The following is a 7,378-nucleotide window of genomic DNA, read 5'->3' as shown; positions in this document are numbered from 1 at the left end:
ACCTGAACCTCAGACCGCTGCAGAACATGAGATTCATCCGCCACATACCGTCGCAACAGGGATACGTGGAACACGTCGTGAATACTGGATAGATGCGATGGCAAAGCTAGTCGATAAGCCAAATCGCCAATGCTCTCCAAGATCTCAAACGGACCGATAAATCTGGGAGACAACTTGCCCTTAAGGCCAAATCTGAGAATCTTGCGGAAAGGTGACACTCTCAGAAACACTTTCTCCCCAACCTCGAACTGCAAGGGCCTACGCTTGATATTAGCATAACTGGCCTGACGATCCTGTGCAATCTTAATCCGTTTCTTGATTTGGTCAGCAATATCTATCGCCTGCTGGATAAACTCCGGTCCCTCAGCCTGTCTCTCCCCCACTTCTTCCCAGAAGAGTGGAGTACGACAACGTCGCCCATACAACGCCTCAAAAGGTGCCATCCCAATACTAGTGTGATAGTTGTTGTTATAAGCGAACTCGATCAACGGCAAATGATCCTGCCAGGCTGAACCAAAATCCATGACGCACGCTCTAAGCATATCCCCTAACGTACGGATAGTGCGCTCTGACTGACCATCAGTCTCCGGATGATAGGCTGTACTCAAACTGAGAGTAGTACCCATCGCACGCTGAACACTCCCCCAGAATCTAGAAATAAACCTGGGGTCCCGATTGCTGACAATGCTCACAGACACTCCACGAAGTCGAAGGATCTCCTGAATGTACATCCGTGCCATGCGATCCATAGAGTACTCTCGGCTATAGGAAATGAAATGCGCTGACTTGGTGAGTCGGTCCACCACAACCCAGATAGCATCACAGTTCCTTGGGGATACCGGCAAATGGGTCACAAAGTCCATTGTGATAAACTCTCATTTCCATTCAGGAATAGGCAGACTGTGAAGCAATCCTCCAGATCGTCGGTGCTCTGCCTTGACCTGTTGACACACCAAACATCTCGAAACAAACTGATAAACACTGCGTTTCATTCCCATCCACCAGAAACGAGTACGTAGATCCTTGTACATCTTGTTGCTCCCAGGATGAATACTCAACTTAGTGCGATGCGCCTGAGACAAAATCTTCTCTCGCAACTCTTCATCCCGCGGAATCACAAGACTACCAGACAAACACAGAAAGCCATCTGACTGATAATGAAATCCAGACAAGCTACCCTCGTTAGCTAGACGATCTAAACGCTGGGTCTTCGAATCAGACATCTGAGCATCTCGGATCCGCGAATACAAGGCTGGCTAAGATAATATCGCAAACATCTGGATACTCTGCATACCTTTCTTATGCTTGAAGGTATAACCCGAAGTACAACAGTCACTGATCGTACTAGACATCGAACAAGTCTGAAGTGCGGATAGTCGCACCTTGCGACTCAAAGCATCAGCGGTGAGATTAGCAGCTCCCGGATGGTACTTAATCTCGCAATCATAGTCCTTAAGCAAGTCCATCCAACGTCTCTGCCTCATGTTCAACTCCGCCTGAGTGAACAAATACTTGAGACTCTTATGGTCGGTGAAGATCTCAAATTTCTCTCCATACAGATAATGACGCCATATCTTCAAAGCGAACACAATGGCTGCTAACTCCAAATCATGGACTGGGTAGTTGTCCTCGTGAAGCTTCAGCTGTCTAGAAGCGTATGCGATCACATGCCCATTCTGAGTCAGGACACAACCTAACCCCTGAAGAGAAGCATCCGTGTATACTAATACCCTCCAGATCCTGACGGTAATGCTAACACCAGCGCAGAAGTCAACCACCGTCGAAGCTCACAAAAATTCTCCTCACACTCGGAGGACCACTCGAAATCCACACCCTTGCGGGTAAGCTGCGTCAACGGTCGAGCTAACTGAGAGAAGTTCAGAATGAAGCGACGATAATACCCTGCTAGACCCAGAAAACTACGGATCTCAGCAACTGTCGTCGGACGCGACCAATTAAGTACCGCTTCAATCTTGCTTGGATCAACAGAAATCCCCTCCCTGGATATGATATGGCCAAGAAAAACCACTCTATCCATCCAGAACTCACACTTGCTCAGCTTGGCGTACAACTGCTCATCTCGAAGAGTCTTTAGTACCAACCGCAAGTGAGAAACATGCTCTTCCGTATTACGTGAATACACCAAGATGTCGTCAATGAAGACCACGACAAACTTGTCCAAGTACTCCCTGAAGACACGGTTCATCAAATCCATGAATATAGCCGGCGCATTAGTCAAACCAAATGGCATCACTAGGAACTCGTAATGCCCATAGCGAGTACGGAATGCAGTCTTGGCTACATCCTGATCACGGACTCTCAACTGATGATACCCAGATCTCAAGTCAATCTTGGAGTAAACTGATGTGCCCTGCAGCTGGTCAAACAAGTCATCAATACGAGGCAACGGATACTTGTTCTTCACAGTGACTCGATTCAGCTGCCGATAGTCAATGCACAGCCGCATCGACCCATCCTTCTTCTTCACGAAGAGAACAGGAGCTCCCCAAGGAGACACACTAGGACGAATATACCCCTTGTCCAAAAGATCCTGTAGCTGATTCTTCAACTCACGCATCTCTGACGGAGCCAGACGATACGGTGCTCTAGAAATAGGCAAAGTACCCGGCATCAACTCTATGCCAAACTCGACTTCCCTAGCAGGAGGAAAACCCGGAATCTCATCAGAAAATACATCTGGAAATTCATCCACAACCGGAATGCTCTCTATCTCAATACTCTCAGCGGACAAATCAACTGCATAGATAAGGTAGCCTTCCCCGCCAGACTCCAGAGCTCGACAGGCTCTCAAAGCTGATACCAAAGGCATCGGGGGTCGCGCTCCCTCACCATAGAAAAACCAACTCTCACTCCCCTCTGGATGAAAGCGTACTAATCTCTGATAGCAGTCCACTGAAGCTCGATAGGTAGTCAACATATCTATTTCCAGAATGCAATCAAAGTCGTCCATCGCCAGGACCATGAGATTTGCTAACAAAATGTTCCCTTCGAACTCTAAAGGGCAACCCATCACTAGACGCTTAGCCAAAGCAGATTGGCCCGTCGGAGTATAAACAGACATCACTACGTCTAGTGCAATGCATGGTAACTTATGCCTCTTAACAAAACGTGTAGAAATGAAGGAATGAGATGCACCAGTGTCAATAAGTACAAGAGCAGGTATACCATAAAGCAAAAATGTACCTGCGATGACTTTCTCATTCTCCTCCACAGCCTGATCATGTCTCAGGGCAAACACCTGGCCAGAAGCTCGTGGCCTCAAATGAGAACTCCCAGCAGACTGTCCCTGCGACCTCTGCTGTACGGTGGCCTAAGAACCCGATCCTGAACCAGATCCAGAACCGCCTCCCCCAGACAGTGGACAATCCCTCCGGATATGACCAGTCTCTCCACAACGGAAACAAGCTCCAGAAGCTCTACGGCACTTGTCGGATGGATGGTTCTTCCCACAGTGATCACACTTGTCCTTCTTACCGTAACGGACAACACCTCCTGAACCAGAGGAAGAAGAAGATCCAAACTTCTTGAAATTTTGGGCACGGGGACCCAAAGAACTAGCAGGCCTCGACTGAGGGAAAGACCTGTTCCGCCGAATGCTGTCCTCCACCTGGTGACAACGGCTCACCAAACCCTCGTAGGACATGTCGTCGCCAACCGCCACACGGTCATGGATCTCAGGGTTAAGGCCCTGAAAGAACAGATTATACTTCATCTCTGAGCTATCAGCAATCTCGGGGCAATAGGATAGCAGATCAAAGAACCTCTGCTGATACTCATCGATAGACATGGCTTCCTGTCGCAGACTCAGTAGCTCGCCTGCCTTCGACTGACGGAGTGCCGGAGGAAAATACCGCTTTTGGAAAGCTGTGCGGAACTCGGCCCAGGTGGCCACTCCTCTCGCCGCAACAAAAGGTGCAGAAGTAAACCTCCACCACCTGCGCGCACGCCCATCCAGAAGATAGCCAAGGGTCTCCACCTTCTGCTCCTCGGTGCATTGGAAAGTCTGAAAAGTCGTCTCCATGCGGTCTAACCAGTTCTCCGCATCCTCCGGAGACTCACCTCCAACTAAGGGCTTAGGACCCATAGCTAAGAATCGACGCACAGTGAAACGCTCGTCGTCATGATGACGATGACGCCGTTCTCGACGAGGCTCCCGGTCGGCATCACCCCAATGCCCACCAACACTGCCATGAGAACTCCGGTCGTCACGATTTGCCATCTACAAAAATACCTCAAGATGAGACTAAATCCCAAGAATTATTTTGCATGCTCTGATACCATAAATGTAGTGACCCTTACCCGGATCACCTACTAAACAGAACTTATGCATGCAATTTACTTAATTAAATAGATATCAGAATAAAACTGCGGAAACCATAAACAATATACAATCCCAAGTAAAGGAATCTGTAATTTATCCAATAATATACAACCAAATCGAATAGCTGTATAAGCCCAAACAACAGTAATAAAACCTAGACGAAGCTCCAGCTGTCCAACCACTGACTAGCCCCTCCTGGATCCACCCTCCTCGTCCAAACGCAAACCTGCCCCACGGAATAGGGTGTCCAGAAAAATACAGAGTACGAGACGTGAGCATAAAACGCTCAGTACGAGAGTATGAGTATACATGCATGCAAAGTGAACTCCCTATAGACTCGAGATCAAAGATCAGATAACAGAGACAGACCGGGCCCTGGTATGTAGCACGTTGTGCCGTCGCTTCAGGAGGTGGCTCCCATACCGAGATAACCGTGGATACGCCGGACCCAAATCGATGGAAGTCCATCCACTAACAGGATAGGGTACAACCCTACTAACAGACATCTCGAAAGAGATACAGCAAGATGCAAATGAATGCAGCATAATATCATGGCATATAAATCATGCAGTCACATAATACATGTATACTCAGTCAGGATATCTCGAACAGTACTTTCGTACCTCAAAACAGTGCAAGCTCTACCAACTCTAGGTCCACGCCTATAGTCTGCTCTACACTGCCAAATGATACTACTATCATTAAAGTGCTCTAAAAGCCTTAACTAAGCTATTGCATACTCCTAAATATTTATAGGAAGCAAATGCTATACCTTCGTCCGTCGTTAGCCCTTTGATGTCGATGCCTCCAGAATTTGGGCAGAACTCCGCTACGACTACCGAACGCCTCGCCGACCTCCGGACCAAGCCTAAGAAGACTAGAACAGCTCCAAAAGGGCTAGAATGGAAAGGAGAACTCGGAATTGGCAAATGAAAGTGAAGCCTCGGCATTCTATTTATAGACAACGATCGAAACTTCCGATCCTTGATCGGAACGTCCGAACCTCGATCGGAACGTCCGATCCTGCCATCGGAGCTTCCGAAGATCCTGATCTGCCACGTGTCAAAATATCACTTGTTGACTCCGGATAGGGGTGATCGGAGCTTCCGGTCCGGATCGGAGCTTCCGATCTTGTCACACGTCATGCCTGACGTAATATCGATCGGAGCTTCCGATCCTGTTCGGAGCTTCCGATCCTGATCGGAGCTTCCGAACTCTACTCAAGTAATTATGATTAATTCCTTAATTACTGATTTTGGTTACGGGCTACTACAATGTATGCAAGCTCAAACACAACTATGGACTGCTATTCAAGGGCCAATTGTGAAGGCTATAGAGAAACCATTGGTTTCTCATAAACAAGATATGCTAAAACCATTGGTTTTACAAAAACAAGAAATACAACCACCGGTTGTGAAACAAGATGTTGAAGAATCTAAACTCAAGAAACAAGTGCTAATCTATCATCAGCCTTTGATGATCTGGATGAAGCAACAATTGATGAGGATAACTCATCAAGTCAACCCTCCGCCTCTGGGGTAAAAGAGGAAGAGATCAATCTTACGCCCAACACTGACAAGGGCAAATCTAAGATTGATACTAATCCATCTATTATTTCTCCATTCCAGGTTTATCAACAGAGGTGGGAGAAATTGAATACAAGGAGTGAAATCAACCTGAACACTTGCAGGGTTGATGTTGCAGGAATATACCCAAGAGTTTGGCTAAAAAACAATGTCAATCCTAAAGATGTAAAACTCTGGTATGAATTTGGGGCTTTGGCCTTAGTTTATACATCACCAAGCTTCCCGGAGATATCACAGTTACCAAAATGGATCCATGAAGCAGTCCAAGAAACATGGGCAAATAATGATCATTTGTCCAGAGGAGATGTGCTTGAGTTATACTTTTTCAGTGCACCTCCAGAACCAACAGTGAAAGGATCACACGAACCCTTTCATTTCATCAAGCTGAGAAGACCTGATATAAACAGTCATAAATTTATCAAGGATCCTAAAACTGAAGAAATACCCTTGGTGTCCACTTTCGAGGAAAATGAGATCTCAACCAGAAGGGCATGGGGTATTTGGGTTTGTCTTACTGAGATGGACAAAGTCAAGTTTCCATTCAAATTTTATCAGAATTCTGTGAATGGATCGTTCCTGTTAAACACAATAACAGGAAAAACTACAGCATTTGCGAAAGAACTCTTCGAAAAGAAGAGAAATCTTTTGTGGAACAACAAGCTGTCGGGGAGTAAAGAAACTCACCGAAAATTTTGTAACATGGCTCATATTGGACGATGGTCAGAAAATATCTGCCCAGAATGCCCAAATCAGAAGGAGCCAGAATTTGGAAAAACCTTTAGACCCCGAACGGATCGAAAAGATTTTTCCAAGACAAGCAAAGGTGGACAAGGACCACCGAAGATGTGTTTTCACTGTAGTGACCCTGCATGGTATCACCTACTAACTGGCAACTAATAGCATGCATTAAACTTAATACAACAAAATAACTTAACAGAGTAAAACATGCGGAAACAAAACCATAAAATACATATTAGCTTAGTAATAAAATCTAGGCTTAAATCTGTAGTGATACAACCAAATCGAAACCTTAAACAGTAAACATTATACAGCTATATCGAATCCTGCTGTATAATAAAATCCTCAAGGCTCCTGCTCCCTAGTCCTGCCTTGAACTACCAGCTCCGTCCATCCTGCGACCTGCCCCATGGAATAGGGTGTCCAAGATAACAACTAGGACATGAGCACTAACGCTCAGTACATAGACATAAGTAAACATATGTATATAATGCATGCAACATGATGACTTGTACAGGGTCATCTGAAAAATCATGCTCAGAACCGGCGTCACATGAGTGCTGCCACCGCACGGATCAACCTCTGGGTGCAACCACACTCGTCTAGTACACCAGAGTAGACAGACATAAAGGCCCCTGCCATCGCGGTACTCTCTGTGACAGACTATCGAGTATAGAGCTGAGCGGCTCTATAGTCAGGTATAACAAGGTAT

The sequence above is a fragment of the Henckelia pumila genome, chromosome 4, assembly GCF_033568475.1.
Source record: "Henckelia pumila isolate YLH828 chromosome 4, ASM3356847v2, whole genome shotgun sequence".
In the NCBI taxonomy this organism is placed as follows: Eukaryota; Viridiplantae; Streptophyta; class Magnoliopsida; order Lamiales; family Gesneriaceae; genus Henckelia; species Henckelia pumila.
Note: the sequence above shows the minus strand (reverse complement) of the source record.